We start from the raw sequence: 23,337 nt of genomic DNA, 5'->3' as shown, positions 1-23,337 counted from the left end.
TAGCGTTATGATCAGAAAAGATGCTTGATATTATTTCAACTCTCTTGTATTTATTGATGTTTGCTTTGGTTCCCAAAATATGGTCAATCCTTGAGAATGTTCCATGTGCACTTGAGAAGAATGTGTAACCTGCTGTTTTTGGATGAAGTGTTCTATATATATCTATTAAGTCCATCTGGTCTAATTTTTCATTTAATTCTATTATTTCCTTGTTGATTTTCTGTCTGGATGTTCTGTCCATTGGTGTTAATGGTGTGTTGAGGTCCCCTACTATTATTGTATTGTTGTTGATGTCTTCTTTTAGATCTATTAAGAGTTGCTTTACAAATTTTGGTGCTCCTGTGTTGGGTGCGTATATATTTATAAGTGTTATGTCTTCTTGGTGGAGAGTCCCTTTTATCATTATATACTGTCCCTCTTTGTCTTTCTTTATCTGTTTTGCTTTGAAATCTACCTTGTCTGATATTAGTATAGCGACACCTGCTTTCTTTTGTTCATTATTAGCTTGGAGTATTGTTCTCCATCCCTTCACTCTGAGTCTGTGTTTGTCTTTGGGGCTGAGGTGTGTTTCCTGGAGGCAGCATATTGTTGGATCTTGTTCTTTGATCCATCCTGCCACTCTGTGTCTTTTGATTGGGGAGTTCAATCCGTTTACATTTAGAGTGATTATTGAGACGTGGTGGCCTACCACTACCATTTTGTGTCTTGTTTTCCGGTTTTCTTCAGTTTCCTTTGTTTCTCGTCCCATGGTTTAATCTGTTCTGATGTAGAGCTGCTACTCTCTGTTGTTGTCCTTCTACTTATCTCCTCTGCTCTTGGTTTTGTAGTCCCTTTCCTTTTTTGGATTTTTCAGGAATGAGGGTTTTCCTGAGGATTTCCTGAAGAGGAGGTTTTGTGGCAATGAACTCCCTTAATTTTTGTTTATCTGGGAAAGTTTTTATTTCTCCATCGTATTTGAAGGATATTTTCGCTGGGTAGAGAATTCTCGGCTGTAGGTTTTTGTCCTTCAGATTTTTGAATATATCATTCCACTCTCTTCTAGCCTGTAAAGTTTCTGCTGAGAAATCTGCTGATAGCCTGATGGGGGTTCCTTTGTAGGTTAGTTTCTTTTGCCTGGCTGTCCTTAATATTTTCTCCTTGTCGTTGACTTTTGCTAGCTTCACTACTATATGGCGTGGAGTTGGTCTTCTTGCATTGATAAAGTTTGGAGATCTATTGGCTTCTGTCACCTGAAGATCCATCTCCCTCACCAGATTTGGGAAGTTCTCAGCCATTATTTCTTTGAATAGGTTTTCTGCCCCTTTCTCCTTCTCTTCTCCCTCTGGTATACCTATAATCCTTACGTTGCATCTCCTAATTGTGTCTGATAATTCTCGGAGAGTTTCTTCATTTCTTTTAAGTCTTGCTTCTCTCTCCTCCTCTGCCTGCAACAATTCTATATTGCCATCTTCCAAATTGCTAATTCTTTCCTCCATATTATCGGCCCTACTGTTCAGAGCATCTAGATTTTTCTTAATCTCCTCTATTGTGTTCTTCATTTCCAGTATTTCTGTTTGGTTCTTCTTTATCGTATCAAACTCTTTTGTGACATAGCTCCTGAACTCGTTGAGTTGTCGGTCAGAATTCTCTCTTAACTCAGTGAGTATTTTAATGATGGCTGTTTTGAAGTCATCATCATTTAGGTTATATATCTCATTTTCTTTGGGATTGTTTTCTGTGTATTTGTTACTTTCTTTCTGTTCTGGAGATTTGATGTATTTTTTCATATTGCTTGATGATGTTGATTTGTGCCTCCGCATGGAGATAGAGTTTAGTTGCTCCTTTCACTTGTTTCAGCTGCTGCGGTGGGGGGAGCAGCTGTTTATACTTCACCAACCAGGAACCCTGTCCGTAGTTGCTAACTGGGCCTGGGCCCCTCTTCGTAGCCACAGTGGCCCTTTGGATTCCCTCCTCTGCTGTGGGGGCCGTCACGGGGGGCTTCAGACTGCAGGTGCCTACTGTTGTTGCCCACCTAGATGCGCTCTCTCCTTGGGGTCTGCAACGGTGTTATGGGCTTTTCCAGCGGCCAGGGGTGGGATCACTTTTATTTGTCGCTCGGTTGCTGTCGGCACCCACCAAATCTCGCTTGTCCTCTATGGGTCGCAGGAGAGCTATTGGCATCTTCTACAGTCTGTGGTTAGTACACTTAGCTATGCTGCTTTTGCCCTGGGGTCTTCCAGCCTTGTGGCTGGCGGCTGGGTGCCTTCTACTGGTGCTGTGCCGAGGCTTTCCCTAAGGCTTCTGTGAGCCTGTAGGGTTTCCCCCTAGGCTACTAAGCTGGGTCTCTGGAACTCTCTCCAGCCCCAGTCCTCTCCGAGATCTCCGGCAATCCCTAGCCTCACCTGGTGGGCAACGGCAGCTGGGGGTCGCCCCGCCCTCTGGGCTTCTCTCCGGGCCTCTGCCGGGAGCTCTGAATGCTCAGCGTGGCCCCTCTGCTACCGGCAGACAGAGAGTTTTGTCTGCTGCCCGGGCGGAGCTCCGGCGCTTCTCCACCGGATCGCCGGACCCGCCTTTGAAAGTTCCCCCGCCCCGGTCCTCTCCGAGATCTCCGGCAATCCCTAGTCCCACGGGGCGGGCAACGGCAGCTGGGGGTCGCCCCGCCCTCTGGGCTTCTGTCCGGGCCTCTGCCGGGAGCTCTGAATGCTCAGCGTGGCCCCTCTGCTACCGGCAGACAGAGAGTTTTGTCTGCTGCCCGGGCGGAGCTCCGGCGCTTCTCCACCGGATCGCCGGACCCGCCTTTGAAAGTTCCCCCGCCCCGGTCCTCTCCGAGATCTCCGGCAATCCCTAGTCCCACGGGGCGGGCAACGGCAGCTGGGGGTCGCCCCGCCCTCTGGGCTTCTGTCCGGGCTTGTGCCGGGAGCCCTGAGTGCTCAGCGTGGCCCCTCTGCTACCGGCAGACAGAGAGTTTTGTCTGCTGCCTGGGGGAGCTCCGGCACTTCCCCTCCGGGTCGCCGATCCGGCCTTTGAAAATTCCCCCGCCCCGGTCCTCTCCGAGATCTCCGGCAATCCCTAGTCCCACGGGGCGGGCAACGGCAGCTGGGGGTCGCCCCGCCCTCTGGGCTTCTGTCCGGGCCTCTGCCGGGAGCTCTGAATGCTCAGCGTGGCCCCTCTGCTACCGGCAGACAGAGAGTTTTGTCTGCTGCCCGGGCGGAGCTCCGGCGCTTCTCCACCGGATCGCCGGACCCGCCTTTGAAAGATCCCCCGCCCCGGTCCTCTCCGAGATCTCCGGCAATCCCTAGTCCCACGGGGCGGGCAACGGCAGCTGGGAGACCTCCGTGCCCACCGTGTCTCTCTCTGGGACCCTCCGGGCGCCCCGAGCACCAGGCCGGGTCTCCCCGCCAATGGCGGGGAGAGACTCTCCCCGCGGGCTCAGGTGTGCAACTCCAAAGTTTCCCTCTGCGTTTAGGAGTAATTGCGGGGGGTTTAAGTAGGGTTCTGGTCACCTGTTTCCACCGTCGCTCCTCTGTTGTGTTCTCGCTCCTGCCCTAGATGTGTGTGGATCCTCTGGGGGCGTCCGTTGGAAGAAAGCCGCTTGCGGGTACTAGGCTGCCCGGCGGGGTCGGAGAGTTTTCACCTATTTCCACATCCTCCCGGAGGAAAGTCCGTCCACCTTCCGATGTATAGTCGTGTGGGTGTCTCAGACGTCCTGAGATGCTGTCTGGATATCCTTTGTCAAGCGATAAGTGTCCAAATAATTGTAGACTCGAAGGGCGAGAGACAAAGAGGACTACTCACGGCGCCATCTTGGAAGCCCCTCCCTCAAAGGCCCCTCCCTCTCTGTTTTTAAGGCGTAGCTTCTCTGGGATGGGGGCTGAGGGAACGGGGGTTCAACAGCCAACATCTCCTTGTTGTCCACCCTGGCTGAGCTCCTCTCTGGATTAATCCTGCCATTGCCAGTGCCCTCAGTGTGGCGGGCGTGTGGATGCTGGCTCTCCGCTGGGCACAAGTGTGTGCTCTTTGGGGGTCCTGTGGGAGCCCTGACCTCCACGGTCCCCTGATGTGGGTACACGGCTCCTCCATAACCTCTGCCGTCCTCCACTCCCCCGCCTGCCCCAGTCTGCCCAGTGGCTCCTGTCTGCCCCGCGGGGCCCCTTGTGTGGTGGGGTGCCTTCCTGGACTGGTACCAAAGATGGCATCAGCCCAGCTCTTTTCTCTGACATCTGCTGACCCTCAGCAAATGGCAGGCATGCCAGCTGCCCCATTGCCAGGCTGTTCCACCCTGCCGTTTCTCTCTACTTCTCTCCTCCTCTACTAGATGGGCCCCGGGCCAGGACAAGTCTGCCCCACCAGCAAATGTTCCCAGGAGGGAGATGCCAACCTCGCCTCCTAGCGGGGAGCTTCCTGCTTCCATACTAACAAGTGATTTTCTTGGTACCTCTCCCACTGGATTGGTTGGGTGGGTCTCTGGGGGAAAAGGGAGAGAAAATCCATAGCATCCGTGTGAAACTGAAGCTTTAGACCCCCGAAGAATCCCTCTCCCCTAGCCCAGTCCCCGAGGCAGAAGGGTGGCACTTGCTGTGGGGGTGCCAGGCTCACCCTCCCAGAAAGCTCCAGAGGGGCCCCTGGGCCCAGCCATTGAAGCTTCTCTTCAGAATGTGGGGTGCTCAGCAATTATTCACCCCCGCTCTGCACCCCACTTGTCAATTCTGGGGCAAATGAGAAGGTCCCTCCCAATACCCCATCAAACATGTAATCCCACCTTCACGCGACCGTCCTGACAAGTGGTATGAAAGCAAGTGTAGAGAATGCTCTGGTCCCAGCTGGAGGTGCCCCAAGGAAGTGAATTTATAGGGCAGACCAGGCTGAGAGATCAGCATGTCCCAAGGTCCTGAAGTAGGAAGAATGTGGCATGCTGAGGAGATGGAAAGTCCAGTGCCTCTGGGGCAGCGAGAATGAGAGGAGCGTTAGGATAAGGGGTGAGGCTGGGCTGGTGGTGGCACCGGCAGCAGCACCAGCATTCCTAGGCCGTTCATCCTTTACAGCACTTCTCACCTAACGACCACCGGAGACGAAATGACTCTCTTATCCGTCTTTATAGATGGACGTATGCATCTTGCTCAGAGAAGGGAGACTTGTCTGAGATCACACAGTAGATCCACAGGGAAGCTGAGATTTGAACCTAGGTCCAGAGCTGGAACTTCACCAGCACAGAACAGGCCTGCCCTCTGGGTCTATGCAGCTCTCCTGTGTTCCGCGACCCCAGCAGACCCAAGCGGGGAGTCTGTCCTGACCCCCATGCACCCTTCCTCTTTACTGCCTCTCCTGGGAGCCTGCCTGGGGTGGGATGGGGCAGGGAGGGGTCAGTCTCAGAGACAAAGGAGGCCAGATTGGCAAGAAAAGGAAGGCCTTTGGTGTTGGCAGGCCTGGGTTCTGGTCCCCAAGCTGTCCCTCACTGGGCTTTGTGACCCAGGGTCAGTCCCTTCCGTCTCTGATCATCAGTTTCCCCATTTTTCAAATACCCTTCTTAGTTTATTTTATTCCCATTTTACAGATGGCCCAGAGAGGGGAAGCAAGGCAGGCCTCAAACCTAGCACAGGACTCTTTCCTCTGCTCCTGGCCATTGTCGTCTCAGGGGTCTGGCAGGGCCAGTCCCAGGGGACTCACGGTGGGCGGTTGATGCGGAGGCCCAGATTTCTGACCACTGGTGGTACTGGGGCTCTCATGGTGGTCAGGCCGGGGCAGTGCAGCCTGAGCCACGTCCTTCTCCCTGCGCCCGTCTCTGGGCCTGCCTGGGAGCTGACTCATTTCCCTGGGCCCCGCCTGCCCTGTGCAGACCATTCCCTGAAGACACCAGACTCTGGCAGTGCCACAGCCTCGCAAGGGCCTCGTACCCAGATCCGTGCTTCCTACATACCGTGTGTGCATGTGAGTGTGTGTGTGTGTGTGTGTGTGTGTGTGTGTGTTGGGCCCGGGGAGGTTAGAGGGAGGGGGCTGAGTTAGGGGATCTGCAGCAGGGGTGTGGCTTCAGCTGGGCTGAGGGTGGCGTGTGTCTGTCCTCCCTGGACTTCTGCTGCCTACTCCCACCCTGGGCACAGCTCAGACTCCAGGCCTGGGGGACAGGGAAGCCAGACCCCTGATGGTCTTTCCCGTCTCAGATGCAGATTCACATCCCTGAGCCCCAGCCCAAGGCTTAACCCCGACTCTGGCTCCAGGCTAAGACCCAAACCTGCCCCTACACTCAGCCTTGCCCCCAGCTCCGTTCTAAGCCCTGATCATAGTCCCAGACTGAGCCCTGGCCTTGTTCTAAAACTAAGCCCTAATCTTTTTTCTAGACTGTTCTTTGACCCCAGTTCCAGGCTGAACTCTGACCCAATTCCAGACCATCCTCCGACCCTGGGCCCAGGCTGGGGCTTTACTGTAGATCAAGCTCCAGATCTCGCCCCCAACTAAATCTTGACTCTGGTCAGAAATTCAGTCGCGATCTAGCTCTAATTTTAGTCCTGACCTGAGTCCTTGGCTGAACTGTGACTGTGGCTACAGACTGACCTCTAATCTGCAAACATACCAAGCCGTGTCCTGAAACCCAGGCCAGTGGGAGTCATGAGCCCTTCAAATGGCAGAATTCAGGCCAGAATTAGAAGGATTGTTAGCGCTTCCCTGGGCAGAGTTGTGGAAACTGCGCAAAGACACAGAGGGCGAAAGTGGAAAAAGAAAGTGCCATCTCGAAGATAAGAAAGCAGTGACCGAGGACTGGCGTCCAGATTGGGAGTGGGGTGTGGAAGGACTCTGGATGCAGAAGCCACAGTGCTGGTTCTAATCAGGCTCCATCACTTATTACAACTTTATTTTGCATGAGCCCAGTGGCCTCATTGAGGCTGTTTCTTTGTCTTTAGATGGATCCACCTGCTTTCCTCTCGTGGTGTACGGCTCCTTGAGAGCGCTGTTTCCCATCTTGCCTTTAGGTCTTCTTACAACCGTCCCCTTGCCTGGGCCACTGTTCTGTCCTTGTCCGCCCCTGCATGCCCAAGGCGAAATGCCCCTTCCTCTAGGAAGTCTTCCTGAAGCTCCTCATGGTGGAAGAAGATGCACCACGCGGGTCGCGGTGCAGTGAAAGGCTTGGTGCCCCGGCTCTGCAGGCAGCCTTCACCCTTCCGCTGTCACCCCACGCAGGATTGCCCACATCCTGTTGATTGATCAATGACTGATGGCAGGCAGGGAAATCAAAGCCTCTTCCCAGCCAACTCAGGACAGCTCTGAAGGCTAGCCTAGCTCCAGCGCTCCCACAGGGTCAGCTGAGGTCACTGGACCTGTACTGGGGTCTTTCCTTCCCCCCACCCAGCTTCCTGCCCCTCCCTTCCACCGGTGTTGATCTCAGAATTCCCTAATAAACACCTGCATGCTCACCTCCATCACAGATTCTGTCTCCAGAGAGCCCGGCCAGTGACACCCGGTCCAAGTCCTAAGTTACTCCCACAGCCTTTGTCCTGCCTTTGTAACACTCATAACAAGGTGGGGTACTTCCTTGTTTTCTGTCTCCTCCCACTGGAATTGTCATGCAACAGGGCATGGACACACCGTGCGGATAGAGATCCCCGGGAAAAACTCAGAGGCAGAGAAGTAGTAGGGTGTCCGCAGTCCTCCGACCTCTCATCATCCTCAGCATGGGTTCCCAACCTGGCAAATATGTCCTCAGTATGGCCAGTGTCCCAGCAAAGAGGGGCCTGCCTCCGCCAGCAGGCTGGATATGCCACAATCTCTAGGAGAAAGGACCTACCCCACATTGTTGGCTTCAGAGGGAGGAGGGAACGTGTAATTTTTCTAAGTAACAAGAAGTATATCAAGGGATGTCTGGGCGTGAACGACACTAGGGAGCATGCTTGCCAAGGCCCAGGGCCGCACCCCGAGGACTCTAGGAGAGCCTTGGAGAGTCTCGGCGCGCAGGAACACTGATACCCGCCAAAGGTGATGTCAGCTATTCCTCCCCCGACGGGCCTGGTCCAGCCAAGCCAGCTCTCTACTAAGCTACCAAAAGCGGGGAGAAAATGAGCCTCCAGGGCCCTCTAGACTTGTCTCTCATCAAAAATATATGCTTCATGAGGGTAGGAAGTGAGTCTGTCCTGTTCCCTGCTCAATAAATTATCTATGTGCTATGGATAAATACATGAATAGATCAAGAGATAAGAGATGGAAAAGCAATTTACAAACCTGAAGCGTTATGCAAGGCAGAGGCTAAGTGGGGGAGAAATGCTTCTTCTAGAAGTTATTCCTTAGGAAGGGCCAAAGAAAAAAAGAGTCTATTAATAGACCCGATTAATAAACATCAGCGAAGGTAAATGTTAACAGGAAGTCCCTCTGTAAACGTTGGCGGGCTCTCCGGTGGGCTCAGGGTAAGCAGGCACGAGGGCGGAGAAGGCATCCTCCCTCTCATTTGCTCAGAGAACGTTCTTGGTCCCAGGGGAGCTGCCTCCCTCGTCCCAGAGTGGGGGCCACAGCCCAGGCTTGCTGCCCCCTGGAAGCTCACCTCACTCTGCTACCTGGCCCCTTGGATGTTCCTTAAACACGCCAAGCTTATTTGTGCCTCAGGATCTTCCCCCTTGCTGTTCCCGTTGTCCCTCTTTCCCTCACTACCTTCACCTCCTCAGAGAGGCCTTCCTGACTCCAGTCTAAAATAGCAGCCACTGTCCCCATCACTGCCCATCTTTTCTTTTTTTTTTAATTCCCCAACTCTGTTTTAATTTATTCAAAGGACTTATTACAACCAGAAATTGTATATATAATATATATGGTTTTTAAATTTTTTTTTTTTATTAATGTTATGATAGATTACAACCTTGTGAGATTTCAGTTGTACATTTTTGTTAATCATGTTGTGGGTACACCACTTCCCCCTTTGTGCCCTCCCCCCACCCCCCCTTTTCCCTGGTAACCAGGTTTTTAAATTTTTTTAATTTATTTTTCTTCAACTTCCCCTCTGGAATAAGACAGACTTTTTCTGTGCCATTTACTGCTATACCTCCTAGAACAGTGGTGGCACTTAAGCAGGCATTCAGCAAAACTGCTGAATGAATAGTGAGGGGTGAACAGGACAGAGTCGCCAGCTCGCCTTCTAATAGGCAGTGCTGGCAGTGAACCGGGCAGTTTCTCTACCGTGGGCTGAGTGATGGATGAAAGATGCAGGATGCTCTGGGGGCAGTGAAGAAGGGCATCTGAACCGGCTGGGAGGGTGAGGGAAGGCTTCCGGGATGAGGCCACAGCTAAACCAAGACCTGGGGGCTCAGTAGGAATTCCCCAAGTAAGAGAGGGGAGGAGAAAGTTCCTGGCAGAGGAATGTACATATTCAAAGCCCTGAAGGCAAGAGACAGCCTGGAAAGTTAGTAGAATGTAAAGAAGTTTTGTGTGTCTGGATCAGAGTTGGGAGGCGGGAAGAGATGCGGACGAGACTGAGTGGTGGGCTGGGCAGGGGTCTGCTCACAAAGACTCTGGAGCAGAGCTTAAGCCTGGAAGTGACATGACCAGATCATATTTCTGCATACCAGTGTTTTCTAAACATTCGCGATCTTCAGGAATTTTGCCACATCCGGCATCTGTTGTCCCGGTAACAAATACTGTTTACTTAATATTTGATATATAACTGACTCACTTTACTGGAATACACTCATTTAAAAGGGAAACCCTTTGTAACACTATCCCTGTTGTATCTACAAAGTGACAGTAAAATTAAACCTAATGAAAATGAGATAATGTTACATTCCATCAGCTACCTAAAGCTCTGATGCCAAAGTCTGCCTTCTCTTGTTAAAAAGGGAGATTAGGGGCCAGCCCCAGGGCCGCAGCAGTTAAGTTCACACTCTCTGCTTTGTCAGGCCTGGCATTCGCCAGTTCAGATGCCAGGTGCGGACCTACGCACCACTTATCAAGCCATGCTATGGCAGGCGTCCCACATAGAAAGTAGAGGAAGATGGGCATGGATGTTAGCTCAGGGCCAATCGTCCTGAGCAAAAAAAAAAAAAAAGAGGATTGGTGGCAGATGTTAGCTCAGGGCTAATCTTCCTCAAAAAACAACAACAACAACAACAAGACTAAAAAATAAAATAAAATAAAAAGGGAGATTAATGTGTCAGCGAGGTGTTAAAGATACAACAGCACCAGAAGGAACTTTCTTCTTGATGTAATCATAAGATTGACAGAGGATTCACAGAGAATCTCTTTCTTGCTATGTGATTCAGTGTTACTTCAAACTATGTCTGGATTTCTTCTAAGATTATTTCATAACTACATAAAATAATCTTACACATGACCCGTGGTACAATTTCCACATGTTGAGAAACTTACTGTAAACCTTTCAGATGTCTTTGACTGAATGGGAATAGGGAATGAAAGAGGAAATGGGGTAGATGGCCAAGAAAATTGAACAAGCCAATCAACCAAATTTTATCCCCTTACTTCCCTTACATTGTAAAACTACCCACCCATCCAACCATCTGGGCATCACCTGCCTGCCCATATGCCCATCCACCTTTTTGCTTGTCTGCTCGCCCATCCACAAATCCACTTACTTACCCGCTTGCTCACCTGCCTGCCCATCTACCTGAGAATCTTCTTACCTGTCAAATATATGCACCCACTCCCTCCACCCAACTGCTCGCCTGAATACTCCCCATCCATTCCCTGGCTACCTATCTACTTCCTATCCATCCATCCATCCATCCATCCATGCATGCATCCATCCGTCTATCCATCCATCCCACACATTACGTTCTATGCTTAGTGTCTCAACCCCCAGTTTTCCTGTTCTTTCTGAAATAGAAACCATGCCCATGACCTCTTTCTTTGAGTTCTGATTTGATTCTTGCCCTCCCTGACCTCTTACCTTCCCTGGGTCTCCTCCTCCCCCCACCCTGGTCTCATTTTTCCAATAACCTTACCAGGGTGGAGTCCTAGACAGTCAAAGCTGAAAGGGACTGCAGAGACCACCGAGCCCAAAGCTTTCAGTTTCTAGAGGAAAGCCAAGGTCCGGAGCGGGCAAGGGCACAGCATGAGCCAGTGGCAGTCACAGAACCTTTCTTTGCCAAGTGGAATCCTCCAGTCCCCACGGACCGCTCATGGATTTCTAAAATGGCAGGGCTCGAAAAACCAAGTTTTCCACTCAAGGAGGTGGCCTTGCAGGGGTGGGGGTGGGGAGTGGTTTAGTCTCTGAGTCCCTTCATCCCTATTTAACTAAAGGACAGAACTAAGCAAGATTTATTTATTCTCCTTTTTTGAAAAAAGGGTTTTGCCGCTAAGAAAAACAGTATAAACCCTGTGTTCTCATCCAATGCCCTCATTTTGTGGACAAAGAAGAAGGTTCAGAGAGCAGAAGGTTCTTGCCCAAGGTCACACAGCAGTAAGTGGCAGACCAGGTTTGCTAACCCAGTTTTCCTGGCTTTGCCTTTTCCTTTGCAGAGCATCTGCTGGCTTTAGAGGGACCTGAGCTAAGGCAGCCAGAGAACAGGAAATGCTATTCTTCTAGCCTAGGACTTCACAGACTGGGCCCAGGGAGGGCAAGTGATCTCACTCCTGCCTATGGACTAAGGGCATATGACATTTTTAAAAAATCAGATGAGGTGCTCTGGATTCCTCGGCTCCCTTCCCTGGGCCCTGGCTGCCAAAGGGAGGCAAGCAGGGCACCAACTCTACCCCAAGCCCTTCCTTTATGATGGCGCCCTCTCCTCAACAGCTGTCTCTTTGCTCTGCAAAATTCTGCCTGTTAAAGTTATGAGAACTGAGCTCACTTTGTTCGCTGTGATTGTGGGTTTTGTCACTGAAATTGATAATCCCTCTTGGGAGAGACACGAGATGCTTTCTTCCCCTTCACACAGTGCGCATCGCTCTCTGCTCCCTGGTGGAGGGCGGCCGTGTCAAGCCTCTGTAGACTCCTCTAGCTCAGCTGTATTTGAGACTCAGCATATCGATGTTCTCTGGGAGCTGGGGCCAAGCTCCGCAGCATCCGACCTTGTCCTGAGTCCTTCTACCGGCACCTCCTGTCACTCACAGTTTTCTGGGCTTGTCAACATTTCCTGAAGCGTCATCCTTGTTTATTTGCAGGCCAGCTTTAGGCCCTGCCCCTGGTCTTTTAACCCAGGTGAACTCATCTCTGCATAATATTATGCAGCTGTTAATAGCAGACTCTGGAGTCAGGTTGCCTGAGTTCAAATTTCAGCTGCACTGCTTACGAACTGTGTGCTCTTGGGGAAATTACTTAACCTCCCTGGGCTTCAGTTTCCTCATCTGTAAAATAGAGATATAAAATGATAAGAAGATCAGAGAAGATGCTTGCGCTGGGACCTGAAGGAGGAAGGGAAGACGAGGAGAGGGAAAAGAATTGTGGGCAGAGGGGGAACAGCATGTACAAAGGCCCTGTGGCAAGAGGAAGCAGAGCAATTACTAGGAACTAAAAGAAGGCCCAGGACTGTGGAGATACTGTAGCTTGGCTTGCTCAGCATCTTTTGTAGCGTGCCTTCCTGTTCCAGAGAGACTAAGAAGCTAGACTTCTGAAGCCAAGAATCCAGTTGTGATTTAGTTTCCATCAATAAGACCTACCATGCATCTTACATCGGAAGGTGGAGGCCAGGCTTCTCTGATTTTTGGGCAAGCAGAGTTATGGGGGTGTTTTATTTTCTGCACCAGCTGTTGCAGAGGGCTCAGTGTCTAGACCCTTGTTTTTGGTTGTAGGAGTAGAGCTTGGGGCGCCCATTCTGCTGGCAGGGATCAGGGAGAGGATAGTCCTGGAGCCAGCAGTGTGGGGGCAGCAGCCCCATTCCTCAGCTTCTTGATCATAGCAGAGGCTGCAGTATTATTCTGGGCATCATTTCTGGAGGCTCAGCCTAGAGGCGGCCTCTCCAGCCCTCCCAACAGCGCTGTAAGCACTTTCCCTGTCTTAAGCCCCTTTCTGCTTGAATGAACTGGAGTGGTTCCTGTAATCTGAAGCAGAGACTGTGGTGGATTAAAAGGGCCGCAAATTCCTGTCATCAAGAAATGGAGCCTGGGGCCGGCCCCATGGCCGAGTGGTTAAGTTCGTGCGCTCCACTTTGGCGGCCAAGGGTTTCGCTGGTTCAGATCCTGGGTGTGGACATGGCACCACTTGTCAGGCCACGCTGAGGCAGTGTCCCACATGCCACAACCAGAAGGACCCACAAGTAAAAATATACAACTATGTACTGGGGGGATTTAGGGAGAAAAAAAGCAGGGGAAAAAAAAAGAAATGGAGCTTATATCCCCTGCCTGTCAACCCAGGCTGGCCCTGTGACTTCTTAACCAAAGGAAAGTGGCAGAAATGATACTTTATCAATTCCAGGCCTAGCCTTGAAGTTAAGAGCTGGAAGTTTGGCTTTTTATCTTCTGGAATGCTCATCTTGAGACACTCTCTCTCAGAGCCCAGCTGGCAAGCTGTGAGAATCCCAAATCACATAGAGAGGCCACATGTGGCCTCTTGTCGACAGCCCCAGTTGAACTCCCAGGCCTCAGCCAGCATTGCCCACCAGACATGTTAGTGAGCATCTTGGAGGCCAGCTCAGGCATGCCTCCAGATGACTTCAGCCCCAGAAGAAACTCACAGCTGAGCCTAGCCAAGAATCGTGGGAGATAATAAACAGCTATTGTTTCGAGGGCCTAAGTTTGGGTTGACTTGTTACGCAGTAATAGATAACCAAAGCACTGACTGATACAGGCGAGGAAGTGAGATGAAGGCGGAGAGTCAGCAGGAGTGGGTTACGTGGAACCTGGTAGGCCACAGTCAGGAGTTTTGTTGTTATCCTAAGAGCAGTGGGAGACTGCAGAAAGGCTTTAGGTAGAAAGGTGACATGATTGCGTTTACCTTTCAGATGGGTCATCCTGCCTGCTGTGTGGAGGACAGAATGGAGGGGAGCCAGAGAGATGAGGCAGCCTGGACATCAACGCTGTTGAGGCAAGAGCTGAAGGTGGCTTGGGCTTGGGGAGGAGAGCAGCCGTTGGAAGGGAGCGAAGGGGTTGGATCAGAGAGACTCAGGAGATAGAATGATAGCACTGGGTGACGGCTAGGGGACTGCTGGTAGTCCATGTGGGTTTACCTGACGAGTTCCTTCTACTCTCTGTGCGCCCATTACTCAGAGTGGACACACAGAGTCACACAGTGGGAAGAGCAAGCACTCAGCTATCAGACACACTGGGTGTTAATCCCAGACTCACCGTCTACCTGGTGTGTTACCTTGGGCAAGTCACCTAACTTCTCTGGACTTCAATTTTCCTCTTCAAATGGGGGCAATGAGAAGAATGATCACGGTAATTCTGGTGGTTTACTAAACAGTGCCTGGCACACAGTAGGCGCTCAATAAATATTTTTGAATGAATGAATTTAACGGGCTGGAATTGATGGCTTACGAGGAAGAAACGGCCTTAGTTTTCTCCTCCGCCTGCAAACTTCTGTCCAGGGCAGGTTTTCCTTCCTGACTCCTGATGATAATCAGGTAGATCTATGACTTTCTGGTCCCTTTTGGTCAAAATAACAGTTTCATTTTGCTATTTTAAAACTCACTTCCAGTAAGTAGAAAGTCCGCTTGGACCCAGGGAAATCTAACATTTTGATTTCTCATCCCGTTCGAAGCTCAAACAAGTCCCTCCTTCAGTGAGTACCTACTACGCGCCAGGCCCTGTGCTGGGGGCAGGTCGAGTCGCCAGATGAAATACAGGAGGCCCCATTAAATTTGAATTCCAGATAAATTAGTGAATAACATGTTAGTATAGATATGTCCCAAATATTGCATGGAGCACACTTACAGTAAAAATTGTTTGTTCCTTATCTGAAATTCAAATGTAACTGGACTTCCTGTATTTTTATTTGCTAAATCATGGCCTGGAAATGCCTTGGCCTCCGTCCTGTGGGAGTGTGAGCCTTCTCTGCCTCTGCCAAAGGCATTTCACTCCAGGTGAGCAGACAGGGCCAGGAAGGCCCTTTCTAGATGTTCCCCTTCACACACTGACACTGTCCACATGGGGGAAGGCTGACCGTCCACAGGGGAGACTTGAGCCGCGCTCTTCTGTCCAACAGGTGGGCCCCGCTGCCTGGGTTTCCGCAGTGATAGCTACGATGCTTTGATCTTTGGAAGCTTGTTTCTTTTCAGATGGTTAGGAGAGCACATTTGCCTCTGGGTGGGTTGAAACCGCAGCAGCTAGCACTTTGTGTGACATCCGACCGACCGGGAGGAGGGGTTTCTGAGAACAAGATTCTGTGGTGGTTTCCTGGAAGGGGGTGCAGCGCTGCCAGGTGGGCGGGGAATTGCCTGACTTCAGAGGAGTGGGAGGGCCCCAAACTGGGGACCCTGGGCCCAGCCACCAGCTGAGCAGGACAGTCCCTACGTTTCTCTGAGGAGGGCTGAGGAGAAGGCGCCTGGAGCAGGGCCTGGAGGAGGCCACTGTCCACCCGGGTAGAGAAAGGGAGGCACAGAGAGAGCTGGGGCTGGGTGGCAGGCAGGGACAGGCTGAGTGTGGATTTGGGCAAGGCCCTATCCTCTCAGGCCTCAGAGCCCTAGTTGGAGCAAAAGCTCTGCATGAGGCAGCCCATCTGACCCCCTGTCCCAGGCCCCTCTGCTCACTATCTCTAAGACTGCATGGCAGGCTGGCCTTTCTGCTGGGCCCTGCAGAGTGTCTCTCCCAGGAGGGACCACTTCTGCTGTGTTTCTGTGTCTGCCACCCTCCCCCACCACGGACACCTGGGGCCTGGCACTTGGTGCCACACTGCGCATGCCCACAGGAGGGACGGCCTCTCTGCCACCTCCCCCAGCCCTGACCCTGGTTTTCTGAAGGAGCAGTAGCTGGGTACTGGGGAAGGCCAGGAGGAGAGCGGACCCACTCTCCTGTGTTTAGCACCTCCTCACCTTGGCTCCGTAGGTAATCACCGAGCCTTTGACGGGATTCATACATTGGGTTTCTTCCAGCTTTCCCCATTGGAGGTTTACGGTTCAGGGTTCTTAGTTCCCCTAAGTTACAACCCATCCATCTACTTTTCTGCCTTCCAAATTTTGTTAGTGCTGTCCTCTCTTCTGAGCTAATTATCCTTGTGGTTTTATGCCTTTTACAAAAATTCCTATTGCCTTTGCGTTAGTAGAGCATCAGGAGGGAGCAGAGCTGGGCGTGTGCTCAATCTGTCTTATTTAGCCAGAATTCAGAGTCAGTCTAATTTAATCTTCACAACAATACGAAAGGGCCAGTATGATTATCTGAATTTTCCAAATGAGGAAACTGAGGCTCAGAGAGGATGTCTGCAGAGCTAATAAGTGGCAGGACCTGGTACCACCCACAGCCCTCTGTCCCCAACACTGTTTTCACCTTACACAGCTCTCCTGGCAGTGCTCAGAGAAGGCTGAGACCTCCTCACCTCCACAGAAGTTGGTGTCTTATGTGGGGAAACCCCAGTTTGCCAGAAGGACGCCTTGGGGTGATCACGCCTTCCTGCATCTGAATGTGTCCTCTGACTGCGCCTTCCATAGGCACCGAGGCGGAACGAGAGTGATCAACCACTGTGGATTGCAATTAACAATCGGAAACAACCTTCACGTCTGACAACAGTGGACTGAGTAAATAAATTATGTAGATCCATTTAAAAAATACTATCTGGCTGTTAGAGTGATGAGGTAGAAGTATATTTAATTTTATGGAAAAATGCTCCTGACATATTGGTCAATCGAGGAAGCACATTTTCTAAGCAGTGGGTGCAGCATAACAACAATAACACACATATATAATAACAAATTAACAAAAAGTAATTAACATTTAGCTGCCATCCTTGAATATAGGTCCAAAGCCAACATCCAAAGTCAAAAGGAATTCTGTCTCCCCAGGCAGGAGATCAAGTCCCAGTGCCCCAGTATCATTGTCCTCCCTGCCCTCCCGCCCCATCCCTCGTGTCTGGAAGCCCACCGTCCACATCCTGTGAAGAAGAGAGCGCATCGGCTGCTCCCCCACCTCCTCCTCCACTTCCGCCTGGGCCTTAGTGAACCTCTGCTCCTGGAACACTGTGGGTACCGAGAACAATTTAAACAGAACTTTCTCTTTACTTTCAACCTGGGCCAACTGAAAGGTGTTGTTTTCCCCTTTGAGGGAGAGTAGGGGTAAGTGAATTAGCTAAAGGCAGAGAAATTAAGCAGCCAGTTGTTATGCTGGGAGGAAAACCCTCACTGCAGAGTAAATGAGAAAAAATGGATCAAAAATGTAGCCACAGCCCATTTTATGAGACATTGGAGTTCCTTTTCTGAAGATCCTCTGGACTAGGATAAAGATTTATTTACTCAGGATGCTTTAGAATAGTGTGTTTCACGGTGAAGTTCACTAAGCATTACAGCTGTGCTGTCCCGTCCAGCAGCCTCTAGCCACGTGGGGCTTACGGCGCACTTGAAATGTGGCTAGTCTGAATCGAGATGTGCTGTAAATGTAAAATGCACGCTAGATCATGAAGACGTGGCATGTAAAAAAGAATTTAAGCCATCTCATTTCTGAATTTTAAAATAATAATTGAAATGGCAATATTTTGGATATATTGGATTAAATAAAATATATTATTAAAGTGAAATTCGCCTTAAAATTTTTTTTTTAGTTAAAACCTTTTTTAAAGCCCTGTGGTCTCAGTGGCTTGACACAACACATATTAATTTCCCATTTATGCTCCACGGCAATGCAGATGTGCAGAAGGTGCTGCTCATTGTAGTGGCACAGGGACCCTGGCTGATGCAGCCGCTGCCATCTCCATCACTGTCAGTCACCTTGCTAGAGGGAAGGCCACAGCTCTGGAGGATGAGGCATTGGCAATTAAATCGTCTGGCTAGAAGCAACACCTGTCCTTTCTGTTCACAGCTCATTGGTCAGAATTAGTCACATGGCTCGACTCAACCACAAGGGGGCGGGCAATCCTACCATGTGTCCCAAAGACAGGGATCAAAGAATACTTGGCAAACGGGACAAAGGACTAGCTTGGTTTCTGTCAGCTTTTTTATTTCTTTAAAACATACAGAATAGAAGAATAGAAAAAGTAGAATGGAATGAAACAGGAAATATCAGAGAGTATCACAAAGTTCTACAATTATGTTTGTGGCTCAGTGCATATTTGTGGAATGATGAAAATTCTTTCTGAAAAGGGACCGTAGCCACAACGAACATGTCTCTTTTCCTTGATCACTAACAGAGAGCTTGCCCACGGGTTCTCTCATGGAGGGTCTCAGGGCCTCCCTTCGCGGATGAAGAAGCTGGCTCAGAGACGTGAGTGAGCTGCCCAGGTCGCCCAGTCAAACAGCAGAGCTGGGACTTGGGATGCGTAAAATAACTGATGGAGCTCAAACTCTTCGAACTCCAATCTTTCTTCTCTCTCATGTAACAACCTTGAATCTTAAACTTGCTGTTCTTTACTCAAGAACAAGGCTGTCACCACAACGCCTGTTTGCCGCTCTGGCTTATTGATCTGGTTCTAGAAAACACTTGAAAGGTATAATGGATAAGGTTTGAGGAAACTTCCCATGATTGTTGGTCCATGTGGTCTTCACCCAGCAGCCCCTGCCTGATGCCTCGGGCCCTTCAAACCATCCTAACCCCAGAGGGGCAGATCCTGAGACCCTGCCTAGAATCTGGAGCCTCAGTAACCCAAGGATGTTAAAAAACAGACAGACACACATGCACACATGCATGCACACACGCACACATGCACACTCACTCCCTGATATTAGCCAGTGGAACCGGATGACTGAATTACGCCAGGGTTTCATTTTAAAGATACTCTTTCGTTTCTAGCTTTATGGAGCTTGATGCAAGCTTTTAGAAATGTACGTTTATGAGTTTCAAAGATATTTATTTTACATGCCCTTTAAAAAGTGCCAGTATCATAAATAACAATAACAACTAATATTTAGTTCCTACTACATGCCAGGCACTCGGCTAAGACATGAATGTGCATTGTTTCATGTAATCCTCATGATGTCAGCAAGGTGAGTGTAACCCAGGACGCGAGAGTGAGAAGAACCTCGACCCCTTACTATGCTCGGGGAGGTGGCCTCAGCTGAGATTCTTGAGTACTGCGATCCAGCGCCTGCTGTGCCTCTTACTGCCAGTTACTTACATGCTCTGATCCTCAGATTCCATATCTGCAACATTCTACCATTGAGCTGATGGCCTAGAAACTCCTGGAGAGGAGGGCCTTCCCTGAGCAGTGCGTGGCACAGTGCCTCCTGGAATAGGGCTTCATAAACAGTACTGTTATTATTGTCCAGGCAGGGACCGTATCTTCTGAAATGAAAATCTGGGTGCACAGCCTGACAGATGAGAGTTCTCGTAGGGACCATGGACAGAGTCCTTGAAATTGGAGCTTCCCTGGAGACTTCGAATTCCGAAGTTTCAGTTTGGGAGGCAAGCCTGCTTCCCACTAGGACATGAGGCAGCAAGGATGCTTTTCCTTTTATAACGTTGGTTCACATCCAGGGAGTGCTCACTCTGGACCAGACTCTGTGCTACGACATTTACAACGATGAGCTCCTGTCGTCCTCGTAACCACCCTGTGTGGTGGGTACTGTGATCACCTCCATTTCACAGATGAGGAAACTGGGCCTTCAAGAGGTGAGCCATTTGCTCAAGGTCTCACTGCTGGTAGGAGATTGGGTCCAGACTCCAGGGTCCTCTTTCTTACCACTCTGCTTTCCCTTTCCCAGCATCCTGAGGACTTAGGTTTGGGATGTAGATCAAGCATAAGTCCAACCCAGCCTCTGCTCACTTGGTGGATGAGCATAACATTTGCTTCTGGCTCTTTATAGCCGGTTATTTAATTCTCACATCATCTTTCTGAGGTGTGTGTTACTATTGACCCCCTTTGACAGATGGAGAAACCAAGACTCAGAGAGGTCAGACAAGTTGCCCAAGATAAACCAGCCAATGTGCGGCAAAGCCAGGATTCAAACACGGGCCTCCCTGACTTCACACCTTGGCTTTAAGCCAGGTTTCTCACCCCTGGCCCTGTTGACACTTGGGGACTGGACACTTCTCTGTTGTGGGAGGCTGTCCTGTGCATTGTAAGGTGTTTAATAGCACCCTTGACCTCCGTCCACTAGAGGCCAGTAGCACTCCTCCCCCAACTGCGACAACCAAAATTATCCTCAGACGTTGCCAAATGTTCCCTGGGGGCAAAGCTGCGCCCAGGCAAGAACTCTTGCTCCTGGTGGGCTGGGCCACCTCCGATGCAAGGCCAAGGGCTCAGGCAGGAAGATTTGAAAAGAAACTTTTTGTGATCTTCTCTTAAGAGTCTGAGGGCAGGCGTTCTAGGCTCTGTGACCCTGAAATCAGCTCCCCCTGCACATCGAGGCACTGACTGGGTCCTGCAGCCTGCAGGATGGAGCGCGCCCAGGACAGCCACAGGGCCTTTTGCCCGGGGACCAAGCTGGGGTGCTCTCACTGGGCAGGCCCCTAGTCCGCAGTGTCTCTCCTGCCCGGGGTTGAATTTGTCTGCAGGCGACTAAGGAAGCTGCCCGATGATTATCTCTTGGCTGGAGCTTGCCTTTATCTCTAGTCTTCAACTCTAAATAGGACTAATGGCCATTTGAGATTCAGATTCTGCACCAGCTGCCCAGCACCCTGACCGCCTGGCTCACTGCTCCCATCTCAACACATGCCCCCGGCCGGGGACAAGTTAGAGGCCTGGGGATCATTGCAGCTGCCTTCTTCTCTATCAATGTCCAATTTCAAGTCATCACCAAGTCTTATCAATCTTTTGGATTCTAAATATGATTTGGATCCTGTGGTACTGTCCGCCTCCCACTTCTCCAGTTCAAGCCACCATAGACTATTGTAATATCCTCTGAAAGGCACCCACTTCATTCATTCCTGCCCTCCATTCTGTTTCTCACACTGTAGCTAGAGTAGCCTTTTTAAAATGTTAATCCGAATCCACCTACCCACTTACTCCTACACACACATTCCTACTCCTGCCCTAAATCATTCAGTGATGCTTCCTGTCTTTCCCCATCATTCTCTCTACCCAAGACATACTGGCTTGTCTGCTCTCAAAACACTATGTTCCCTCCACCCCAGGGCCTTTGCATATGCTGCCCCCTTAGCCTGGCTTGTCTCACTATCCCTCTTTGCTTAAGTAACTCCTCTCATCCTCACCACATCTCACCCACTTGGACTCTGAGTCCAGAACCACTGTTACATGTTCTTATAGGAGCATTTCTCTCTCCTCTTAGCTTGCATACTTATTTGGGGGTTGCTTAAACTCCTCTTCCCCATGAGACTGTAAGCTCCACAATGGGAACAACGCATCTATTTTTGCTCACCATTATATCCCTGAAGCTTAGCATATTGTCTGGAACATAGTAAGTACTTTATACCTACTTGTTGAATGACTGAATGAGCACATATAATTCTCCCAACAAGCCTGTGAAAATTTTGCCTGAGGCAGGTGCTCTTTCCCTACTCTGACCTTGTACCTGCCCTCATGGTATTATAAGATAGAGAGCAATAGACTCGGAAAGACATAAAGGGCTCTGGAGCCTGACTGGGCTCAAATACCCCCTCTGCCACTTACCAGCTGGGTGACATTGGGCAAGTTCCTTAACATCTCTGTGCTTTAGTTTCCTCTTCTGTAAAATGTCAGTAATAATAGTACCTGTCTCATGGGGTGGTTGCAAGGATCAATAAGTGAGTTTCTATAATATGCTTTTACAAGGACTTGGCACATAGTGAGTACCCCATTCATCTTCGTTATTATTAATGTTATTAACAGAAGCAGCATAGATTCTGGGATTAGATGAGTCTGGTTTTCTCTCGTATTTGCAAATTATTCCCTATGTGACTTTGCACAAGTCATGGCACACCCCTGAGCCTCACTTTCCCCATCTGTTAAGTTGGGATCTCAAGGCCTGCTTCAGAGAGGGCCATTGTGAGGGCCGGATAGGATGGAAGTGAAGCCCTCAGCACAGGGCCCAGTGCCTGGTGTTCCCTTCCCGACGGGCTGCACTGGTCCCTATTGCCTTTTAGATAAGAAGCTCCCTGAAGTAGGCTTCAACGCTGCCTTATTTAGGGCTGTTATCCCCACCCCTCTGTACCTGGCACACAGTAGCTGTTTAATGGGTGGTTCTTTACTGAATGAACCAATCACTAATGACAGCGACCAGGCTTTGCTCATCTTTGTGTCCAACCCGAGCCTAGCGCAATACCTGGCATCTAATTTCAATAAATGTTTGTTGATGGAAGAGATTTTTTAAACGGCTATTCGTTTCTGTTCCCAGTCCCACTTGAGTTTCTGAATTAAACTGAGAAAGATACTTGTTCACCTCTCCTCAGTCTCCCTAGCCTTAGTATTCTTGGCTGTAAAATGAGACTATTAATAATATCTGCTTCCTAGGAATGTTCTGAAAAGTAAATGAAGCAGTATGGATTCGGCACATAGAAAATGTTAGTTTATTATCATGCCCTTCCCCGAGCCTCAGTTTCCTCATCTGTGAAACGGGCATCCACTCACTCACTTATTCATCCATTACTCCACAAGCAGCACCCGTGTGGGAAGCACTGTAGTGATGACCTAGGGCAGCTGGAGAGGTGAACAAGACATGGTCCCCGCTGTGAGGAACTGAGTGTCTGCTGTGGGAAGAGGCCAGGCCAGGCCTCTGGGCTCCTGTGTCAGGTGCATCACGTGCTTGTCTCTGATGTTCACAGCTGGTTCCAGGCAACGGTCGCCTGCCAGTCAAGCTCATGAGAGACACTGAAACATCTGAATTAGAATTTTACATTTAAGCTGGGTGTACTTGTGGGGTTGGGAGAGACTATTCATCTCCAGTGACCAAAATATTTGCCCCCGTTACCCAGAGCAGTCTTTTCTTTTCAATTAAAAGAAATTTACACGCCAAGGGTATTTAAATATCAGGGCGAGTCTGCTGTCAGCAGCCTGGCCAGAGGTAGAAGGATGTCTGAATCCCAATGGCCCGTTTGTAGCCTCAGGCCTCAGGGAAGAAGCAAGATTTATGAGATGCGAGCCCGCCCGGACCGCTGCTCCTGCTGGGAAAGGCCTCCCTGCAGTATTTTCTGTCTCGTCAACGCTGCATTTCACTTTAAATTGCAGCTGAAAGCAGATATTTTCCCTCTTGCCTGTTACACCTCTTAATTTGTCTCTCCCTCTGCTGTTATTTGTCTCTATAAAGTGTTTTGCATGAAAGACCCACGCAGCACAATGTTGCTTTGCCCTGGGTTAGGTTTAACAGGAAGGGAAGACACAGACTTACGCCCAAGGAAGAAGGTGTGAGGGCCTTGGAGTCAAGACACACATGTGTCTGGGAATATATCCCTGGCAGTGTGCACGTGTGTGTTTTTGGACCTGTTGTG

The 23,337-nt window shown here is 50.1% G+C and overlaps 2 long non-coding RNA genes across 2 annotated transcripts in view; one reads left to right on the top strand and one right to left on the bottom strand.

Moving 5' to 3' along the window:
• LOC139081970 (uncharacterized) overlaps nucleotides 1-17,557 on the top strand; it is a 29,356-nt gene extending 11,799 nt beyond the window's left edge. Inside the window, exons 2-3 of the long non-coding RNA XR_011537551.1 lie at nucleotides 13,839-13,921; nucleotides 16,327-17,557. This is a non-coding gene — a long non-coding RNA (uncharacterized lncRNA). The remainder of the gene's footprint in view (nucleotides 1-13,838; nucleotides 13,922-16,326) is intronic.
• Nucleotides 5,487-7,471, bottom strand: LOC139081973 (uncharacterized). Its single transcript, XR_011537554.1, has 2 exons — nucleotides 7,384-7,471; nucleotides 5,487-7,162 (listed from the first exon to the last, which is right to left on the bottom strand). It is a non-coding gene; the product is annotated as an uncharacterized lncRNA (long non-coding RNA).
• Nucleotides 17,558-23,337: the final 5,780 nt, after the last annotated feature.

The sequence above is a fragment of the Equus przewalskii genome, chromosome 2 (genome assembly GCF_037783145.1).
Source record: "Equus przewalskii isolate Varuska chromosome 2, EquPr2, whole genome shotgun sequence".
NCBI lineage: Eukaryota > Metazoa > Chordata > Mammalia > Perissodactyla > Equidae > Equus > Equus przewalskii.
Note: the sequence above shows the minus strand (reverse complement) of the source record. Positions and strands in the feature narration are given on the sequence as shown.